Here is a 23,474-nt window from a genome sequence, read left to right on the forward strand (position 1 = left end):
GGAGCAGCATTGTCCGGTCTCCGTCTTTAAGCCACGCCCCCAGCAGGGGACACAGCCAGAATGGGGGAGGTTTGGTATCTCGGGGCGAGGCTCCAAACGCAGCCTTTAAATGGCGTGAAATGACAGTCAAATGAGTCACGGCGCAGATGGCTGAGGATGCTGGCTCTAATGGGACTGACATTAGGGATTGGTGAGTTAGCAGACTGTTGGATCTGCAAAAACGACACCTTTGTGATGCAAAAGTCCAAAATTAACACAATGTTGAGCATTCTTCTGAGCCCGAAGGAGACAGGAGTGGGTGTGAGCTGAAAGTTTACGTCTCGCCTCGTTACTGAAGAAAACTAAACAAGCAGACTGCGCGCACACAAACACAGCAGGGGAATTCCCAAAAATACAGCCCTAGTTAAAGATTGGCAAAGAGAGAACGAGACAGATAAAGACAGAGACACAGGCTCTCCACAGCCGCATAGATTCAAATACCTGAGCTGTTTGCTTAGCCAGAAAGTCCAGCTCTGCTCTATAGCCAGAATTCCAAAGGTCAGCAGATCACGAGCCTGCGTGCTCATGTGGAAACAAGCAAAGCCACAACGAATTAAAAAACAAGACTGAAATGCTCCCAACGGAGAACTGTCAAACAGAAATGACAGACTGATAAAGTCGCTACAGCCAAGGATGCTTTACCCGCCAGGAAAACAACAACACACAGTTTAAAACAGCTCAGGAAACTTCAGGAAGAGGCCTAAATGTCTGTATACGAGTGTATATCAGATATATCAGTGACTGCAGGCCTGTGGAATTAATTATTTCAACTAAGAATACTTTAGGTGTTTTCTATGGATGTCAGAGTCTGGTGAAAATGAATTCACATTTGCTATACATGACGAGGACTGGAGTTGAGGACCAAACATTTTTAAAAAGTTTTTTCTTTCATGTTTAATATTTTTAAATATATCCAATGTCTGAAAAGGGCTTTAAGAGGGAGAGTGTGATTTTTTAAAGGAGGGCCTGAGGGTTAAATGTGCAAGAAGGGGCAAAAAATGGCAAAAAGGGGTGAAAAAAATTGAAAATAGCAAAAAGCAAGATAATTGAAAAAAAAGTGAAAATTGGCAAAAAAATGACAACAAAAAGAGAGTTACAGGTGGCAAAAGTGGTCAAAAACAATATAAATGTGGCAAAAAAATTAGTGAAAAGAAGAGAATAAAATGGCTAAAATACTTATCTTATGTTTTGAGCTTTTAATATTTGTTATTTTGACTTTTTATCCCATATTTTCACCTTTTATATTTATTATATGGACTTTCAGCTAAAACTCTGGCTTTTTCTATTTATTATTTTGATTTTTTTATCTCATGTTTTGACTTTATCAATTTATTATTTTGATTTTTGTCTAATATTTTGGCTTTTTCTATTTATAATTGTCTTTAATCTCATATTTTGACCTTTGCAATTTATAATTTTTACTTTCTATCTCATATTTTGACCTTTTAGGTTCACAGTTTTAAATTTCAAGTTAAATTTTGGCCTTGAAAACATGATTGTGACTTTCTTTTTTTATTTAAACTTAGCAGAAAAAGTAAGCATTGGCATTCTGGCATTGGCAGAAAAGATTTGGCAAATCTTTCATGGGCACAACCCACATACTCAGCTCTGCTGCTCATCCCACAAATGCACGATCCTTACAAATGTGGCACCATTTAAAAGGGAAATAAACAGGTTTTCCAACCGTATGAGATTTATTGCCAAGAAGCATTGTTACAACAAAGAAATAATCTACCAGACACAAATTTCCTTACTTTCTGTGCTAAGTTTATTTGCCTTTTAAAAGCATTATCTTAACATCTAATTTTGTGTTTTGACCTTTTGCACTTATAATTTTGACTTTTTATCTGAGATTTTGAGCCTTTTAACTGATCAGTTTGACTTTTTAAATCTCAGAATCATTTATCATCAGAGCTTATTTTTCCCTATAATGTATTCCCAGCTAAAATGAGGTTGACAGTTTGGTTTAATGTGGACCCTGTTGGGCCCTCAGGTTAGACCTGAATCCAGAATCCGGCCCCTTTTGTGATTGAGTTTGACACCCCCGATTTAAACCAATCAGTGCAGTACTGATTTGTTTGGACGGTCTGTTTGCACAAATCTGAGAAATAATGCAGGTTTGTAATAGGACAACTCTAGACTTGATCATGTTTGTTTCCTTCTGTCTAAATATTCCCTGTGTGCTTAATTTTCCATCACCATTTCAGACTCATTCAACATTAATCAAAGTTTCAGATAACTTTGGAGAGCAACAGGCAGGACAGCTGAAATCTGAGAGCTTCATTTTGTACACCGATTACAATTTCCTCCAGCAGACTGATTAAAGTTTATGTGCTGATATTCTGAGTTAATATCAGAGTCCTCACCTGAGATGAGAAAACCCTCCAGAAGCAGAGCAGGAGCTGAGCTCTCCTGTGTTCGTCTGTAGACTGCAGGTCACAGCTGGACCTGTTTCTGCTGCTTCACTATTCTCTGAGTACCAATCACCAGCCACTCATGAGTATTTTGTCCTGATGTTTTTTTCTTCAACAATCAAAACAGCAAATGATCGTTTTTCTGTCACAAGTGTGCTCCCTTTAACTCTCAGAGGCCAGTTTCTCATCCGTTATAATGCATTATTGTTTATTTGGAGGCATTTCTATGTAAAGAATCAGGTAAATCCTCTGATATCGAAGCCCTTATGCAGTATTCTAAAGATTTTGATGCTTTTTTTGGTCAAAAAGCTCCCAGATCTCTTACTTAAACATGACAGAACTCCAGAAGCACTAAAAAAGCCTGACCTGAGTCTGAAAAAGCGGCGTTATTCCATCAGTTGTCAGAGCCTCCTGTTCAGTCTCCATCTCCGTCCACAGACGTGAGGTACAGCCGGTCGGTACTCCGTGTGCCCTGCCCTCGCCTCTGAGTGCAACAGAGCTGTAAAGCACACTGGCCCCGCTCCGTTATACACACTCATTACTATTTCACCAGCAGCGGAACAGCCGCACTGACAGCTCCTGTGTCCCCACATTAATAAGAGAAAAAGCAGCATCGCAGCTTACCGGGGTTTACTTTACAATCCCACATCACATGCAGCGGCCAGGTAGAGACACGCAGGCACACAAACACACTAACCCACACACACACACACACACACAGATCTACAAATACTGAAGAATAAATAACGAGTGCATGGGTGTCTGCTCCATGCTGACATGCTCACTTATGAGACTATCATGTTATTTACATGACATGATGATAAAAGCAGAGGAAACATCACAGATAGAAGGACGTCAGAGTCTTATGGGGATTCTGTGAAACCCTCAAACACTAATCTCAGATTCCAGCATCCTCATTTTCATGCACATTTAAATTCAGGATAAAACAAGTTCCTGATGATTTTATGTCGGGGTACAGCTTTTGATCTAGAAAAGTTTAGTAGAGCTCTTTTCCTGGTAAACATGTCAACATCAACCAAAAGTACGAGACGAATTCAGGAGTATATGCAAAAGTTTTTTGTTGTATCGGCGTTTCATCCACACAGAAACAGCGTTTTGGGTGACTGTAAACGACACTTTTTGAAACTGGGTGTGAACAAATCTGTAAACGACTACCATTTCATCTCTGTATGGACGGCCAACCGCATCCTTCTTGAAACAATTACGTCACACGTAGTGTAGCTCACTTACCCTGCATGCGCATATCGAACCAAAACAACAATGGCGGTTTACAGGGTTGTGTTGAAGAAGCTACTGAGCTTATTGTGGCGTTTACAGCAAAATCTGATGCTCCTTTACCACCACCACGAAACGTAAACACCAGATGTTCTTAAATCCAACGCAAAGAACAACCAGAAGGGCAACTAGAGGAAAGTTTGTGTCAGTTTTCTGTGATCTTCTTCTCTCTTTGGTGCATTCCCGTGGCAGCAACACAGCGCCATGTACAGGCTTGGCATATGCACTACAGCATTTCCAGTCGTTTCAGTGGTTCCGTGCTTACGTGGATATTTCCTGAAACGATCCCGTCTTTACGAAAAACTTTTTCAAAACGAAACAGCAGTAGGCCTATATCGTTTTCGTCTTCGTGTGGACGAGGCCTCAGTGTGCTTTACACCAGTGGTTCTCAACCTTTTTAGCCCACAACCCCCAAAATAACGGTGCCAGAGACCGGGGACCCCCACTGGACCTGAAGGTGGTTGAAAAGCCAGGAACATTTAAGAATAGCCATGTGCAGATAAGGCTGTCCATAAGGAGGGATAAAAGGGGAGGTTTCTGGGACCCAGCCAAACTGGGGGCCCATGGAGATCAGCAAAACCATGGTCCACTGTGAAGTTAAGCTGTGAAAACCATATTTTATATTTGACCTGGATAATAACCACTCTTATCAAAGAAACAAATATCTTTATTTATTCATTTAGACTTCTTTAGATGAAAAACAACTTTTGTTAAAAACATAACTTACATGGGTTTAAAATTGCTCAAATTTGTTAATAATGGCAAAAAAAAAAAATGGTGAAAAGGTGGTGAAATTGGATTTTTAAAGAACATAAATTGCTTAAAAGTGGCAAAAATGGGCATGAAAAAAGTGGATTAGAAAGTGGCTGAAATGGCTTTAGAGTGGATAAAAATGGTGGAAATTAGGTGGAATGGGATGAAAAATTGATATAAACTGGCAAAAATGGGTTAACTGCAGTTAAAATGGGCAAAAAAGGGGTGTAAAAAGGGGTTGATAGTAGGGCTGGGCAATTAATTGCAGATTAGATTGAATCTCAATATGGCCTGCTGCAATTTCTTTAAATCGCAGAAGTTGCAATATTTGTTTAACTTGAAATGTGTCAAAATACCAGTTTAATAAATCTTTTTTTTTTTGCAGCGGCAGAGACTTTAAGCACATAATGCAAACATTCAAGTGTCAAATTTTTATAATGGTTTACAAAAATCCTCTTTCTGTGTTTTATGGATGTTTTTCAGAATCAAAGTGAATGACATAAAAATGATAATGCCCTTAAACAAAGCTAATGACATCACATTTACAATACGAGCAAAAATAGTTAGCTCATTCTAAATAAAACCAATGAAGCCTAGCATTACTTCATGAAAGTCATACCCCAGCTATGATCAGCTGATAGCCAGCTTCACCTCCTCCACCCCAGCTGCCTCCTTTATAGCTTAAAGCTTGATGCTCCCTCATATTCAGATTCAAGCTACAGTGGATTAATTGCTTCTGAATAATTTCATTGTTTTTAATACACATGTGGAAAAATACATAATATTAACCCAAGAATAATCACATATAAAACTGCGATTGCAATAGTAGGAAAAAATTGCAATTACATTATTTTTGCAAATAGTTCAGCCCTAGTTGATAAAGGCAATAATGGGTCAACAGAGGCAACAACAGGCAGAAAGTAGCAAAACCTGGTTTAGAAGTGGCAAAAATAGGCAGAAAAAAGTGATGGAAAGGGTTGAAAATAGGCAAAAATGGGTTTTAAGTGGCACAAATGTGCTAATATTGGTGTTAAAAAGTGATGAAAAATGGTTAACAAACAGTGTTATCTAAAAAATATTCTTAGTTTTTTAAGGAATCTGGTGACCCCCTCTCAGTGTCTCGTGACCCACTAGACCTCCAATCTGTGGCTGAGTTGCTGTTGTTCCTAAATGCTTCCACTTCCTGATAATATAACCTACAGCTGACTGTGAATATCCAGCAGGGATGAAATTTCACAAACCATCTAAATGCAAGGATGGCATCATCACAGAACCACGCAGGAAGTCTCTGAGCTCTTCAGAACGACCCGTTGAGGATCACTGATGTTTGTGAACGGAGACAGCATACCTGGGTGCTTGATTGTAAACACCTGTGGAAACAGGTTTGATCGAAAGAACTGAATAGTTAAAAAAAGGTGTGGCTAAATACTTTTGTCCATATAGTGTTACCCCTTTCTGTCCAGCTACATCCCTCTGTTTCTCTGAAAATAATACAGAGTGAAAAATAAAACACGGTAGTTTACACTTGTCTGTGACTGAGTGAGAATTAGGGATGGGAATTAATGTGATTTTATGGATAGCGATGTTTTTTTATACTAGCAAAAATTTAAAATGTAAGCTAAATCATTCCTAACAAAGAGCCTTGTGATTGGGTAACAACAGCTTTTATGGGGCCAACAATCCTATAAAAACACACGGCCTGGAGCCAGCTGGTCAGCTGTTGAATTAAAATAGATATATACACTGGTCCCGAGTGTTTTGACTTCACGCACGAGGACTGAACTATTTGCCTTAGATGGAAACAGGCCGGCCCGGCTGATTGGTTGCTTCTACAAAGGCTGCCATGGATGAGTGAGTCCTGCACACAAGCTCTGATTCTGAGAGGCAGATAATGCTTGTGAGATTACTGCGCTGAGCCCACCAACATCCCACAGCCTGACCAATCCGTGCTGAGAGGAAATTACATAACAATGACTGTTCAACACTACAGGAGGACTCTGCCCGCACCACAACAATCCATCCATCCCGTTTCCCTCTTTATCATCGGTGCAGAGACGGCTGCAGCGGCGGCGGCAGACACAGAGCCTGGTTGGCTGGGCCGGCCTCCCTCAGAACTGCACCTGATAATCCCGAGCCTGATTCATGGGATTGCGTGCAAAGCTATAATGCAAAACACAGCGGCGAGTCTTAGATAACAGAAAATGTTCTTGGTTTAAATTATTTCACAAAAGAGAATCACAGAAGTGAACACAAACGTGTGCTGCTGTGTTTGTACTTCACCTCCTCCGTCCATGCCCCAGGACACCGAAGAAGAGGTGCAGAGCTGAGAGACAGGGCTGCTCTTTTCACAGAATGCAACCGTGCAGCTGGGGTGAGAGGTGAGATGAATATGTGAGGTTACAGCTGCAGAGAGGCAGCAAGCACATACTGTACAGGAAGCAGCGTGTCAACAGAAGCATGATTAACTGAATACAAGAATCTAAGCCAATCTTCACAAAGCTTTGGATCAGTGATACTCAATGTGTGGCTCTAGCCACATGTGGCTCTTTTAAGTCTGATTTTTAATCATTATTCACATTTTTCACACTTCTTTTTGATACTTTTATCCTGCTTTTTGCAATTTATTGCACCTTTTTTTGCTACTTTCGCCCATTTTAGCTTCCTTTTGCAATTAAATGCCAACTATTTACCAGTTTGCCACTCTTTGATGCGTTTTGCCCATTTTCCCACCTTTTTACTAATTTTTGCTCATTTTAGTTACTTCTCACTCATTTTTTGCCACTTAAGACCATTTTTGCCACCTGTAACTAATTTTTTTTACCACTTCTCACGCATTTTTGCCACTTTTCTCCCAGTGTTTGCTGCTTTTTGCCGGGTTTTTTTGTCTCTTTTTACCCATTAATGACACTTTTATCCTACTTTTTGAAATGTTTTGCCCCCTTTAGCCTATTTCTGCCACTTCTCACCCATTAAGCTGCCTTTTGTAGTTAAATTTAACCTATTTCCCATTTTTCCAACTTTTTTCTGATTTTTGCCCATGTCAGTCACTTTCACTCATTTTTTGCCACATTTTTGTCACTTTTGGACCCTTTTGCCACTTGTAACTCTTTTTTTTGCCATTTCTCATCCATTTTTGCCTCTTTTTGCACCTTTTCACCCCTTTGCCCCCAGTGTTTGCCCCTTTCTTGCCTAGTTTGCCACTTTTGCCCATTAAAGCTGCCTTTTGCAATTAAATTCCACTATTTGCATACCTTTGTGCACAAAGGGACAAAAATTGGCAGGAAAAGTGGTGATAAGAGGTTAAAGTGTGGCAAAAATTGGTAAAAGAGGATAAAAGGGGAAAAAAAGTTTTTAAAAATGTGTTAAATATTGCAAAAATGGTGCAAAAAAGAAATAAAAAGGGGTTAAAAAGCAGCAAAATTAAATTATAAGTGGCAAAAATGAGTAAACGAGTTGCACAAAAGGGATAAAACATGCAGGAAAAATTGTTTTTAAAGGGAAAAAGCCCCTTGAGATGAATCAAGGGTTTACCAAGGGATTAAAGAACAATAAAAATTGGGTTTAAGAGGCCAAATTTTGGCCCATTTTAGTCACTTCTCACCCATTTTTGCCACATTTCTCCCAGTGTTTGCTGCTTTTTGATGTTTTTTTTGGGGGGGGGCATTTTTCACCCATTTATGACACTTTTATTCTACTTTTTGCAATTTTTTGCCCCCTTTAGCCTAGTTCTGCCCCTTCTCACCCATTTAGCTGCCTTTTGCAGTTAAATTCTACTTTTTGCACACCTTTTGTGCACAAAGGGACAAAAATCTGCAGGAAAAGTGGTGATAAGAGGTTAAAATGTGGCAAAAATTGGTAAAGAAGAAAAAAGGGGAAAAAATGTTTAAAATTTGTTAAATATTGCAAAAAATGGTGCATAGAATTAATGAAAAGGGGTTAAAAAGCAGCAAAATTAGATGAAAAGTGGCAAAAATGAGTAAACAAGTTGCACAAAGTGGATAAAACATGCAGGAAAAATTGGTTTAAAAGGGAAACAGTCAATATATTTATTGAAGGGGTATCCCCTTGAGATGAATCATCATGTTTTTAAGTGGGTACCAAGGGGCTAAAGCACAGCAAAAATTGGGTTAAAGAGGCCAAAAGGGGCAAAAAGGATCAAAAATGGGTTAAAAGTTGCAAAATATGGAATAAATAACCTGACAAAGTTGCAAAAAGGGGTTAAAGAGTGGCCTTATGGGTGAAAAGAAGCAAAAATTGTTTTAAAAGCAGCACAAATGATTAGAAATGGGTTAAGAGTGTCAAAGAATGTTGCAGAACTTGTGGAATGAAGTTGTGAAAAGGGTTAAAAAGTGTCAAAAATGAGTTAATATTGTAGCTTAATCACATTTGGGGAGGGCCCGTTCTGTGGGATTTTCAGGGGCCCAGTCACTTCTGAGGGTGGGCTTGTCTCCTTTTGGCCTGCTGCATCATAGATAATGAGGATAGATCTCACTGCTGATGCCTAAAAATCTCCTGCATTTTGGAAGGAAAATACAAAAACTAATGACATAAAATATTATTAAGGCCTAAATATTTAACTTTTGTTTATTTGAAAGTCCAGCTGTTAAGGCTAACTCTGGCCCCTGGGTTCAAGTCATGCCTGTGGCTCCTTCCTTTGCCAAATCTCTCAACCATATTTCCGACCATCCACTGTCCTCCTCTCTAAGATAAAGGCATAAAAAGACCAAAATTACATCTTTTAAAAATGAGACAATAAAACAGATTTTCTATACAGACGGAGCGGTTCACAGGATACAGAATCATCACAGAATCCAAACTTTCCACAGTCAAAAAACAAAAAAGGACCAATTTTAGAAACCTACTCATGAGGAATAAAACTGCAGAAAAATGAGGCTTTCTCTCTGACTCAGGCTTATTCTTCTCCATCTGTGTTAGAGCTAAACCGATTAACGAACAGGGCCAAAATGATCAGAGAACAAGTGAGGATGGCTGCAGAATATCATCCCCAGCACGGATCTCTAGCCATGCATTTCTCAGAGAAGAAGCTGTTGTATCTGCATGTTAGCTGTGCATCAGTGAGACTTTTCAGATCATTTCTTTTGTATCAAAAGTGTAAAAATAAAGATATGGGGGGAGCAGGCTGATTTCTGTGGATAATAGATGATAATCAATAAAGTTTCTGATTCTTTCTGCTCTAATTGTGCCAATCAAATCTCAAAAAGTATTGAGTTTTAAAAAAGCTCCATCAATCTATAAATAGAAGGTAGCTGCATTATGTATTACATAAGTAGCAGTGCATCTTTCCTCGTCATATATTATTCATGCGATGCACACATCGGCGCTTGTATGCACACATGCAGCCTGTATGACTTGTGCATGTGCTCCGGTTGTTGCTCCTCCACTCGTGTGCGTTAATATGCTCCCCATGAGGCGCTGCAGGCTGTGGTAATTATAGAAGCTCTGCTAGCAGACACATCACAAGAGAGAAGTGCATTTAAGTCATGTGCAGTGGTATGAACACATGTATGCCTACATGCAAACACAACAGAGAAAGCACGCTGATAAATCACTGCAGATGTAAACAACACTCGGCTTTTTCACTCTTAAACAGTGACGTTTGAACTTTATAAGGTGCAGATTAATTTTCTAAATATGGCTCTGACTATAAGGGTTATTCTGAGCCCCTCACAGTCTCCACTTAATCCCCCTGCCCAAATATAAAGAAGATGTGGGGCTTAACCCACTTCTCAGCAGAATCCCAGTCCTAAAACTGGCAGATGAGTTTGCCCCATAAACCCTTTGGCAAACGAGCGCTCCATCTCCAACAGAGCCAGCACAACAGAGGAGCCTGGAAGATGGAGGATGCTTGCTTTCTTAATCAAGCTGAGTTGTCCTTATTGGCATTTAGCAGTCTGAAATAGATGTGAGGCGGGCCAGGCGGGCTCTCGGTGTGACAGGCTGGCCCCTGCGTGTGGCGCACAGTAGGCTGAGGATGGGATGGAGAGGCAGGGCCTGTGGAGCTCAGACAGTGTCGTTACAGAAATGTCAGTCAGGAGAGAGAAGGGCCCGAGGGCGAGAGAGAGAGAGAGAGAGAGAGAGCGGGACGAGGGGAGTAAGACATTCATGCTCACATCGTTTCCCCGAGTCCAGCGTTTGTTGTTTGGCTTTTTCCGCTCAGCTGCCCTTCAATGGCTGCACGCGACATGAACGCTCAGCACAGAGACAGAAATGTGATGGCTATTTTTAAAACAGCTGCTAGGCATGCATTACTGTAGACCCCACACACCTGAGCACAACAGAATTAATTCATATTTACACCAGGAGATTAAGATTTAGACAGCAGCTTTATGAACACATTTATCTACACAAGCAACCATTGCTTCTTCTTAAAGTCTTTAAAACGGCACAAATGTGCAACAAGCCACAATTTCCACAAGTCCAAAAAACAAAGACTTCCATTTATCTGGGAAATAAAAACAGGAAAAGAGGAAATTCCCACAACTGAGAGGGTGGAACTTGGGAATTTTGGGTGGTTTGCCTTCCAGTTTTATGCAACAACTCTAAAGGGGACAAAATATGCAAAATACACTTTTTTAGGCTCTTCTAACAAAAATATGTGCCCCTGGTCTGTCCACGATCCCCTCAAATACCAGAAAAATCCATTCCCTCCCTCTCTTTCTCCACCTTTCAGAAAACGTGTGCTGAAACAAGCTGTTCTCATATTTTACCCTTGTAATGTCACGTGGGGAGTTAGCCCCGCCCCCAGGTTTGGTCGGCCCTCCCCACTTGGGAGAAAGCTCCCCTGATCCTCCTATCACCAGCCAGCTGAGATGCTGCATAGCTCGGCGGGTTACCCTGCTGACTTTGGTCTGGGAGATTGACAGGGGTGCACGATAACTATTGGGCCGATAACAGGAAATTATTACGTCATTCCGATAAGTCCGATATCATGATGACTAGCCCGATAACATAAATATCTTTGTCAGCATGGCAGTGCTGGCGTTTGTTTTCTTTCTCATGAGACTACACATTCAGAAACAGCAGGTGGCGCTGCAGTACACAACCCGCTATTAAGCACCAGAGAAGAAGAGGAAGCAGCCCCTGTGCTAAAATGCTAACAACACGGTGGGATTATTCAGTATTTACGGGGAGGATAACACGACCCTGTGTCTGTAGAATTTGCCTTGCAAAGGTCGCGAAGAGTAGAAAGATGTCGTCGACGGATCTTATAAGTCACTTAAGAATCACCATTCTAACGACCTTAAAGCCACTAGCCTCAGCCGCGGGCATTAGGACCGAGCCAACGGCTAATACCAGGTATTTGGGCTTTCCACTATGACTTTTGGCAGCTCTGATCCAAACCTAGCCATGCTGATTTCATTTACCGTCACCAGTCTGGCCACGCCAGGCTACGCCATGCCACACCCAGAATGGTCCTGATCTGGAGCAGCGCCCAAATGCTCCCTCCAAGCACGCCGCAGTGTTGTCATAGCAATTCGTCATCATTCAGGGACGCCTAGCAGATGTATTTAAGTAGCAACTGCTGCACTTAACTTTAAAATACCTACCTGATTATCAACGTGGGAGGAAGAAGAAACAGTGGGTGCTTCTTCTTCTGGAGGAACAAAACGATGCTTACCGAAACGCAGCTATTTAACACCATCAACTCAAACTGCTGTATCATCAGCTCTAGAAGCCCCTCAAACATGTAGCTCACTCGTGGTGCCAGGCTGGGCTGCTATGCCACGCCAAACCAAGAAGAGCCAAGCTGCTCAGTGTCATGGAAAAGCCCTGAATGGAGTCTAGCCTGTAGGTAATGCAGTATCCATGTGGTCCATCCATGATGTGGTTCTGCTTGGTCCACCATTGCCTGCCGTTTAAAGCTTAAAGCAACCCAGAGAAGGTGGGTCTGGAAGATTGCAGAAGTACAAGATCACACCAGAATTCTGCAATATGTCAGGGGTCCTCAAGTTCATCTGCACAAGGGCCAGATTTAATCTGACAGAAACTCTGGGGGCCGGACTTTCAAATACACAAATATTAAATAAATGTTTTGGTCTAATTAACATATTATTGTAGCAGTATTTGTATTTTCTTTTAGGACATTTGTAGGCATTACCAGTGAGATCTATCCCTGTTATCTATAATGCAGCAGACCTGACAACAGAGTTGGCTGGGCCCCTGAAAATCCCAGAGAATGAGCCCTCCACAATTGTGATTTAACTTAACACCAGTATTAACCCAATTTAACCCCTTTTTGCCTCTTCAACCCAATTTTTGCCAATTTTAACCCCTTTAAACCACTTTTCCTGCATGTTTTATCCCCTTTATCCATTTTTGCCACTTTTCTTCAATTTTTGCCTCTTTTTAACCTCTTGTCTTGACTTTTTTTAACAAAAGTTGCAACTTGTAACCACTTTTTGCCACTTTTCACACATTTTTTTGCCACTCTTTTTCCCCTTTTTGCAACTTTCCTGCCAATTATTTCCCTTGTGTGCCACTCTTGAACACCTTTCCACTAATTTGCCAGGCTATTTATGCTGTATTTTTGTCACTTTAACCCATTTTTGGTACTTTTTGCTTCCTTAACCCAATTTTTGCCATTCTTTAACCCCTTTAAACCACTTTTCCTGTATGTTTTATCCTCTTTGTGCCACTCTTTTGTCTTTTTTTGCCACTTTCTTCCTTGTTTTCCCCATTTTAACCCATTTTCATTACTTTTTTGAACTATTTTTGTCATTTGTAACCAATTTATGATACTTTTTGCTTCTTTTTTCCCTTTTAAAGCAATTTTTGCCACATTTTAACCTCTTTTCACCACTTTATCTGGTCATTTTTGCAGCATTTTCTGCCAACCATAACCCTATTTTTAAATATCTACTAATTATGACAGTAAATTTCTGTAAACCAGATCAAATGTTCAGTCATTCTCAAACTATTTCAGTATTAATTGTTGGTGAGATGGATATCTCAGCTGCAAACATTTAAAGTTAAAGGATACTCTTAAAACCACAATGGATGCTCCTCAGACACGCTGCAGCGCCTCCAGAGGAAACGCAGCATGGATGAAAACTGAACAGATGCTTGCAGTGGGATTTACCAGTAAGTACCCCCTGCTGAGAATGATGACGCCATTTTTAAATCTCTGCAGGTATTTTCTGTGCTTGTGAAAGACAGTTTTATGTTAGTGTAAGGCATAGGCTACATATCGAAATGCCTGTAAGTAATGAGCCAACAAAGGACAGATTATACCGACCTGCTGATGAGAGTAATTAGCATGCTCTTGGTGCTAACCTACAAATTCCCCCTATTCTGCCTTAAACAGGTGTCATTTACACCTGTGATTCAGTTACTCTCTGATATTTCTCAAAGCTAACATCTGAGTGAGGAGATTTCCAATAAAGAAGTTTGTAAAAATCCTGAAGAAAAGTTCAGCTAAAGTTAAAGAAATGGGCCATAGATGATGGCTCTGTAGGTGATCACCCATCTCAAACATCACCACAGCTCATCGTCCTCCTGAGTCTTCAGGGGCAGCCCATCAGCGACCACACAATAAATCTTTACGTGGATGTTTTTCCATGTTATGAAACACTGCAATGAGCTTATTCATTAAGCCTGACGGGATGGGACCGGAGCCACTGCTATACAAATGTGACCAAAAAAACAAACAAATCGAGACTCTGGGGGCGGGATTAGAGGGATCAGACCAGCTGCAAGGCTTCACTGCTGCTGTTACACATGTCAATTACATAAATACAGCTTCCTGTTTCTACCCCAGCATCAAGACCCCCACCCCCTCCTCCGTGTGCTCCTGATCACACCCTGCTTGACATGGTATCAGATAAATCAGATGTGCAGGTAATTATGACACCTGTAAATACACCATGTTGCCATGCAACAGCATCTCCATAGTGACCCACTACTTCACAACAGAGGAGATTTAACAAAACTGATGTCTGTACGTCTCGTTATACACTCCAGCATCCTGTTTGTAGGACTAACAGCCTGTCCTTCTAAGATACTAGCCCTTGTGCCCTCCTCGGGCATTTTTGGCCATGTTTCTCACCTTTTTTTTTTTTTTTAATTCGTGATCATTTTGTTAATTTTACAGCATGTGGAATTAAATTTTATAGGAACTTTTCTTTCTAGTTAAATTTTTGAAATCCAACATGTTTTACTCTTAAATGTCATTCAGACACTCTCAATGAATTTTGTACCCTCTGGACACCTTCAAGGCAAAAATGTACACGTACAAAAAACTGCTATTAAATCAGCATACATCAATATTTTTATCTACTTTTTTCCATAAATCTCTTAAACAACTTCAGACCTGCTCAAAACTACCAAACATTCAATAATTTTCAAGATTTTAACCCTTTAAATGCCAGTTTGATTATTTGAAGTGTTTTATTTTTACTACCAAAAAAAAAAAACCCAAAGAAACAGAAAAAGTGAATTATTTTCCATAAAATTAATAGTAGAAAGAAGGGGCTTTGGTGCTCATGAGAGTCTTGGATGGGTCAAAGATCAGCAACAAAATTGATTTGATTGCATTTATATTTTTCATGTAGTGCCAGCTTTAACATTAGGGCACCCTCTGGACACCTTCAAGGCATAAATGTACATTGAAAAAAAACTGCCATTAAATCAGCATACATCAACATGTTTTTTTCACTTTTTTTTCAGAAATCTTTTTAACGTCAGACTTGCTCAAAACTACCAAACACTCAATAATTCTCAGCACTTTAACCCTCTTAAACTCACACATAACTCTCCATAATATAACGAGCAGAAATAGAAGAATCTGGTGCATGGTCCTACGATGGGTAAATGGTTGAATCTGGTGGAATACGGTAAAAATGTCAAATTTCACTAGATTTCTTCACATTGAAATGCTGACATTAAAGAATGCATGATTTTACACTGCAATGACAGTGAGATTTAAAAAACCTGGTTTTAATGGAAGTCAATGGGGGCATTTTTGCCTCGAAGGTGTCCAGAGGGTATTTCTGACATTATTACATTAATGCAATCAAATCAGTTTTGTTGCTAATCTTTGACTCATCCAAGACTCTCATCACCCCCAAAGCCCCATCTTTCTACTATTTATTATACAGAAAATAATTTACTTTTTGTGTTTTTTTGCAGTAAAAAATTAATATTTCAAATAATCAAACTGGCATTAAAATGGTTAAAATTCTGAGGATTATTGATTTTTTTGTAGTTTTGAGCAGGTCTGAAGTTGTTAAAAAGAGTTGTGAAAAAAAAATAGAAAAAAATTGATGTATGCTGATTTAATGGCAGTATATAAACATTTTCTGCAGCTACACATTATGCATATGTACAAGTGTCTTTTTCAGAATAGTTTACTAAAATCCTACTTTTCTTGTTGGTGTATATGATTTTCTTCATCAAAATAAGAATAACATTAAGAAAAATTAACCCCTCAGTATAGCAATTCATATCAAATTTGCTATATGAGTCAAATCCAAATTAGATATTTTTTCTAATTTGTGTTGGTTAAAATATAGATTGATTTATTGCTTATTTTTATTGAATAATTAATAAGATGAAGAACCTAAAAATAATCACATATTAAATCGCAATCAGAATATTGTTGGAAAAAAATTGCAATTAGATAATTTTCCCAAATCATTCAGCCCAAGTGTCTAATCATGATTTTTAAAAGAATAGATATATGTACATCTAATTCTGACAACCTCAGAGCAGACAGCGTCCTGTGGGCCCCCTTGAGATCTTTGGCGCCCTCCCTAGGGGAACCCGGACCCCAGATTGGGAACCACTGTGCTGGAAGTGTTCCAGTGATGCTCCACCTTTATGTAGAATATCCAGCTTCTTCCTGTCAGCTATAGCTGTATTTACTGCTGCTGAAGTGCAGTATGGGAGGAAATACGTGGACTTCACTTTTCTTTGTGATTCCTGGAAATGAAACATCTGCTGCAGTTTCCTCTTAAAGGAGGAGTTCACTCTAATTCTCTGATGTTTACTGCTGAAATGAAAAACAATGGGCTCATTATTTATGGATGTAGAGTTTGGGCTCAATGCTCCAGAAAAATCTCTAAAGAAGCCCAGTAAAGCCTTGTCCAACATATGGAGTCTGTAGTTTAGGTGTTGGGTGTCTGTGCCGTCGTTAAGAACACCTGAGAGGTGTAACACGGTTAGTGGGGAACTACTTTGGAGCTAACTGGAGCCGAGCGTGACCTGTAAGTGCACCACAGCAGAACCAGGGGAGGCAGAGGCGTTACTGACACACATGGACTCTTACAGGAAACGTCCCACTCAGCACAATGAGCACAGCATTCGGCACTCACACGTGTAACCCTCGCCACCGCTCGCTGACTGTCAGAGTGAGAGGGACCGAGGAGCAAAGCAGCCGAGCCATAAAACTGTTGTGACATCCAGTCGTCATGAGAGACAGATGAATGATTGCATGTGATCTGTGTCAGATGGCCGCTGAGGGCTGCAGCGCTGCTCGCACAGAGCGGTCCAATACGACAGTCCTGCAACACACGCTACATCCATGACGGTTCCAGCGCTGGAACCAGGAGAGGTCAGTTAGGAGATTTCATTCAGGGACACAGGCATGGATTATAATCAGACTCTAGTTAACATGGACCTGTGACTCACCTCAACCTGGGAAACATCCAGCATCACAACTCCATCCATCCTGGGGCCAGAGATTACAACCCAAACGTTTCAAAGCTGCTCCATTCTAAATGACCTAGTCTGCATTAGAGAGTACTAATAACCTCTGGTTTAAAGGAACCATTGTTTTACAGCACTGATACTCTGTTCTCAAACTCTAAGAGCATTACATTGTTGCTGAAGTTGCATAATAACTTGTTTAGAACATGGATTTTGGACTTCATCCTGGACTTCATAAAGCAAGCCTACTTTGCAAAAATAACTGGACAGCTCCTGGTTTTTAATGCCACCATATTACAATACACTTATCAAGGAATCCTCCCTCATTTATAGAGAAAAGATACTGAGATACTGATGTGCTGATGTTTAATCCAACAGCCCCACAAACTAACATCTAAAATAAAAGAAAGGGTTAAAGAGTAGGTTTGGGATGCCATCAGACTAAAAAGTAAACCTCAGTATGATAGAAGCGCTGGGCAAGTCATCCAAAATTAGATTAAATCTTAATTTGGCCTGCTGCAATTTTCAAATCACAGAAGGTGCAATGTTTCTTCAACCTGGAATTCGTGTCAAAATAGCAGATTTAAACTTGTTTTTGCAGCAGTGGACATTACACATGACAATCATGCAGTCATTCAAGTGCCATTTTTTTAATATAGTCTACAAAAAAAATCCTACTTTCTTCATTTTTGTATTTTTTTTAACAAACATGAGATTGACAAAAACTGTTTGATGCAACAATTTCAATCCAATTTGCAATACGAGTCAAAATAATCAGGACTTTGGAATAAAAGAGAGTTAAGGAATAATCAAATCGTAGATCAAATCACAATTAGATTATTTTCCAAAGTCATTCAGCCCTATATGATAGTATAGATGATAATTACACCTGTTTAAATAGTTTAAAGCAGCGTTACTTAACCCTGCTCAACCAAAGGGCCAAATTGCTTTTTAAAAAAAAGGAAAAATTGGAATTAAGTGGAATTTAACTGCAAAAGGCAATTTAATGAGTAAGAAGTGGCAAAAATAGGCAAAAGGGGGTAAAAAATTGCAAAAAGCAAGATAAAAGTGTCAACTAGAAAAGCATCAGGAGAGTGCAGACCTCCGCCATTAGCCCTATCTCCCAGTAGTGAAAAATCCTTTAAAAGCTTCCTGGATCCGTCCCCATGTGGCCCCCACCACGGTATTACTCCATCCCCGGTGGGGTGGAAACACGGTGAGGCAAAGCATTGGCTTCGCTATGAGTGGACTGTCATGGTGGAAGCACTCATGGTCTCACCAATGACTGGAAGTCATGTCAGAGGGTGAATATTCCTCTATTCCTCCCAGCATTGTGAGTATTCTCACTACAATTCGCTGTCTTTCTCTCTGTTACACTCCGACTCGTCTCCTCGACCGGGCGTGCGTCTTTCAAACTCTATAAACTCCAAAACTTTGAATAGAAACACACCCACAAATGCTGCTGGGATTGAAGTTACTCATGTCCACCATCTGCTGGTGTAAAGTGGTAACAGCACAGACCACCATTAGCCCTATCTCCCAATAGTAAAGAATCCTTTCAAAAATTCCTTGATCCAGACAGTGATCCGGATCAGTCCCAAAATCTAATCAGTTATTCCTTATGCCATTTCTGACATTTCCTGAAAATTTCCTGAAAATCTGTCCCCAAATTTTTGAGTTTTGTTGCTAAGAATCAAACTAACTAACTAACAAATGCTGCCGATCACATGACCTCCTTGGTGGAGGTAAAAATGGGTGAAAAGTGACAAAAGAAGAGGCAAAAATTTGACAGAAAGCAGCAAACACTGGGACGAAAGTGGCAAAAATGGATGAGAAGTGGTTTTAAAAAAATGAGTAACAGGTGGCAAAAAATGGTCCAAAAGTGGCAGAAACGTGGCAAAAAATGAGTGAGAAGGAAAAGAGGTGGAAAAATGGGCAAAATGCATCAAAAAGTGGCAAAATGGGAAATAGGTGGTATTTAATCTGCAAAAGGCAGCTTAAATGGGCGAAAAGTGGTAAAAAAACAGGAAAAAGTGTCAAAAAGAGGAAGAAATGAGAATAACGATTCAAATTTAGACATAAAAGAGCCACGTGTTCAGTATCACTGGTTTAGAGCATTGGTTCCCAACCTGGGGTTCAGGACCCCCAAAGGGGAGCCCAAAGATCTTAGGGGGTCGTGAGCCTTGTCCGCTGAGGCTGCCAAAATTAGATTAGCAAATATTGACCAAAACCACAATAAAGCAGTTATTAAGTAGTTCATACAAAGGTGTTTTAAGAAAAGCATGCAGAGGCCTTTTTAGGGTTTTATCAGTGGAAGAATTCAAATCTGTGTTGACTTTTGACGTCAGAGTGTCACCTTTTCTTCTCTCTTGGGTCCTGGGGGGGTTCTGCTTTTCTTAGGTAGACTACATGTGGGGTGGGAAACACTGGTTTAAAACTTAAGTTGCACAGATATACTGGCAATGTTTAAATAGTAAAACACTGAACAGTGCAGCGTCTCACCACTGTTGATTTTTAAATGGCTAAAACTGATGCCTCTGACTGGCCCACAAAAACACACTGCACCAACAATATTTACTATTTTCATGGCTATTCTTTAATGCCTGAAAACTCTGCAGCAGGGTAGAACTCTAATAAAGTCAGCTGCTTAATGCAACTGCCGACAAAAAGTCCACACGCAGCAAAACTGTCCGTTAATTTAACGGCCATAGTGCTCATTTTTCACACTTAAAGTGTTGATTATTCATGCATAAATGTGTACTTTTAACAACTTGTTGTGTTATTTCCTTTACTTTGGAGTTTCTGAAATGTATGGTTTTAATAACTTTCACATTAAAATCTATTTTTCTAGTTCATGTAGAAAAACTGTGTGAAGGCAGGGTGTTTCCTGTAAAAGCATAAAGATATGAGAATTTAGTAAATAAAGTGGCAAGCATGTAACTAAGCTGAATATTTTAAAGTGTCAGTTCCAGACATCAGACAAAATAAATGATAACGCCTCTGTCTGTTTATATTTCTCACACTTAAAATAATAACGTTATCAAGTATTTCTATTATTTTAAACATGATTTAATATTTTTGCATGATTTTTTTTAAGTGATTGAGACTGATCTCTCTGGCCTACATGCAGTGTCTGTGTGGGCCAACTTTAAAAAAAAATATCTGCTTTCATGTGGACAAGAAAAAAAGACTGTCGACTCTTAACAGACAGAAGAAGATTATTAGTGGGGACATTCGCGTCGGCCATTTTGTTTATTATTATTCTTCCACGCCGGCTATCTCCTCCTCCATACTTGGTCGTATTAACACTTTACTAAACTTTAAAAAATTCCTTTTCTTCATCATTCGAATGCTTTGACTTATCATTTCTAACTTTTATAATTTTTAAAACATCGCTATTTTCATGCTATTTTCAGCTATTTCTATGTTTTTTAAGCCATTGAATGCAATTTTCAGCAAAATCAACTATTTCTAAGATAGGCCTTTATTGGCATTGACACACAGTACAGTACAAGTACAGGTACAGTATTTATTTTTATGCTATTTTCAGCTATTCTAAGGCTACTTTCAACTATTCTTAGGCTATTTTCAGTTTTTTTAGGCTACTTTTGTCTATTTTTATCATTTTTTGAGCTATTGAATGCCATTTTCAGCTACTTAAATGCCATTTGATGCTATTTTTACTATTTTCAGCTATTTTTGTGCTATTTTCAGCTATTTAAAGGCTACTTCCAGCTATTCTTAGGCTATTTTCAGCTTTTCTTAGGCTACTTTAAGGAGTTTTATCCTTTTTTGAGCTATTGAATGCCATTTTCAGCTACTTTTATGCCATTTGATGCTATTTTTTGCCATTTTTAGCTTTTTTGTGTTTTTGGCTATTTTCAGCAGTTCTTCCCCAATTCAGCTCTCAGCATCCCCACGCAATTTCAGCTGAAAATGCAATTTTGATCTAGTTTTTAAATGCCTCTTTTCAACTTGTCCACAGGGGGCGCCAAATCAAAATAAACCTTAAATTCCCCAAAGGGGCTTAAAATAACAGGTTGTGTCACTTTAAATCACATATCAAAAGTGTTAAACTAATAAAAATGCTGACATTTAAAATTAATACATTATGACCAACATTAAGGATAGGCTTACAGGCTTATTGTAAGGTGTAAACTACACTAAATAATATCCTCACAAAACAGAGCACAAAATATCACACCTGAGCCAACATGGCCCAGGACAATCTTGTGTTTTTGCCTCTTCTCAGCCACGTCCTCAGACATAATAAACAAAAGCACATTGTGACCAACATGTCTCTCAAAAACAAACATTTCTTCGCCTCCCACTATAATTTAGCTCCTCTCCTGCAGCACAGAGCAGTCTGTAATTTCCTCTCTCCTGCTTCAAACAGACGAGGAAAGAGTCTTTTCTAAACAACTCAGGATCCAGAGATATTGCCTCCTCTGTTACATAATGAAGGCGAAAAAGAACTCTATAACCCTTTAATACTAGCAGCATATCAGCTGCGTGACTGCTGGTAATAAAGACGAGCAGAAGCTCCAGTCTTTCTCTGCTGACAGGAGCTTCTCTGTGGGTTTGTTTTTGTGTCCGAGGATTCATTCAGAAACAGTAGAAACTGTCGTACCAGCTACTCGTCGTCGTGTTAAAGCTTAAAGCTCCACTGACAGCTGCCCCAGTCAGCACATTTAGCTTCATACCACAATCCAACTAAATCATTTCACATCAACGCTGGACGATGGGGAAGTCTAAAAGAACATACATGCGCTGAATTTATCTCTAAAAGTCATTAAAATATAAAAAATTACCGTTCAGCTGCGTTGAATTCCTTTGAGATGTCCGACTGCTGCCTCTCTCTCTCTCCTCGGTCCATCTATTTACTGTCCAATCCACTGGTGTAAAGTCTTGTGAGCGTCCTACGTCACTTCCGGACACTCTGGCTCCGTACACCTGTAAAGCCCGGCGCGCACGCAATCAAAGATCGTCTATTGAGAAGACGAACAACACGGAGGAGGAAACTGCCCCATCTTCCTTTCATTTTCTTTACAAGAATAGCAAACAACTTAGCGTGATAGCAGAGTTAACTTCGCCGACTAAAACTAAGACTAAAATTTTAAAAAGCTGCCAAAATTAAAACTGCATGATAGCTACAGGATGCTAGCAGCCAGCTACAATGCTGAGCTACAGCTCTGACATTTACCTGTCTTTTCTTAACCTCCTGAGACCAGAGTTTTTGTTTGGGATGATTTTTTAATTTCTCCCACTTATTTGGGATAAGATAAATCCAAACATCAGTCTTTTCTGTGGACAGGAATTTCTTTGTGCTGATTTTAAAAGAAAAAAAAATCTAATTATTTAAAATGTCAATGAAATTACCTCAAATTTCTGTTAAAATTCTGAAAGATATTTCCTAAAGTATCCCATAGAAAGTAAGTAAAATATTTCCTCAAGTCATGAAGGCTTAAAATTCCTATTTTAAAAAAAAATCTGTAAAAAAAAAAAAAATTCTAAGCAATTTCCCTCTAAAATTTCTTAGCAAATTCCCAAATGTTTGCAAATACATTTCCCAAAATCCAATGGAACTGATGGAAAATTCCCAAAACACTGAAATTCCCAAAAATTCAAATACGTTTACCAAACTTCCATGGAAATGAACGCTTCCTGACAAATTTCCCCTTATATCCCTATTTTCCAAATTCCCATGAAAATGCCAAAATAAATTCAAAAGCCAATTTCCCCCCCAAAACAACAAAACTTTCCAAAATAAACAAACCTATCACCAAAATTTCCATGAAAAATCATTGAAAATTTCCAATCACATTCCCCAAAATATCCAAAAAGCTAATTTTTGAACATTTCAACCAAATGGACATTTATCTAAAAACCTGTAAAAGCAGAAATTATTACTATGTTATAGAAAAGCTACTGACATACACATCCTGCAGGGTTTTAGACATTAAGCATTTTTTTTAGTTTCCTTTAATTTCATCACCAAATTATAATCACTGCCACTTTTTTAAATTCTAGATTAAACAATTAAAACACAGCAAAACTCATAAGAGGTGTTTTAATGCTGAAAGCAGCTCTACATGGAGGCCGCTAAGTAAAGAAGTCATTTTTACTTTAGACGTAGCTACTCACTACCATCAACTTAACCTTTTTTTTATTCTAATATAAGCTTTTTAAATACAGGACTTTCATTTAACCCTTTAAAGATGAGAATCTTTGCTGCTTACACAAAAACAGTCACCCCAAAGGCCTCTCTCATTCACTCCAACATTAGGAATGTGCACTTCTTGGTAA

The 23,474-nt window shown here is 39.3% G+C and overlaps 1 protein-coding gene across 3 annotated transcripts in view; it reads right to left on the minus strand.

Moving 5' to 3' along the window:
- si:ch211-45c16.2 (mitogen-activated protein kinase kinase kinase 13) overlaps positions 1–22,064 on the minus strand; it is a 54,513-nt gene extending 32,449 nt beyond the window's left edge. The window contains exon 1 of one of the 3 annotated variants that reach the window (XM_041807441.1): positions 21,980–22,064. The gene's annotated coding sequence lies outside the window, so the exon portion shown is untranslated. Of the gene's footprint in view, positions 1–3,704; positions 3,724–21,979 lie in introns of those variants that run through there. The other 2 variants (XM_041807444.1, XM_041807442.1) reach the window with 2 other exon arrangements.
- Between the last annotated feature and the right edge of the window lie 1,410 nt (positions 22,065–23,474).

This window comes from Cheilinus undulatus, linkage group 15, assembly GCF_018320785.1.
Source record: "Cheilinus undulatus linkage group 15, ASM1832078v1, whole genome shotgun sequence".
NCBI classification, from domain to species: Eukaryota; Metazoa; Chordata; class Actinopteri; order Labriformes; family Labridae; genus Cheilinus; species Cheilinus undulatus.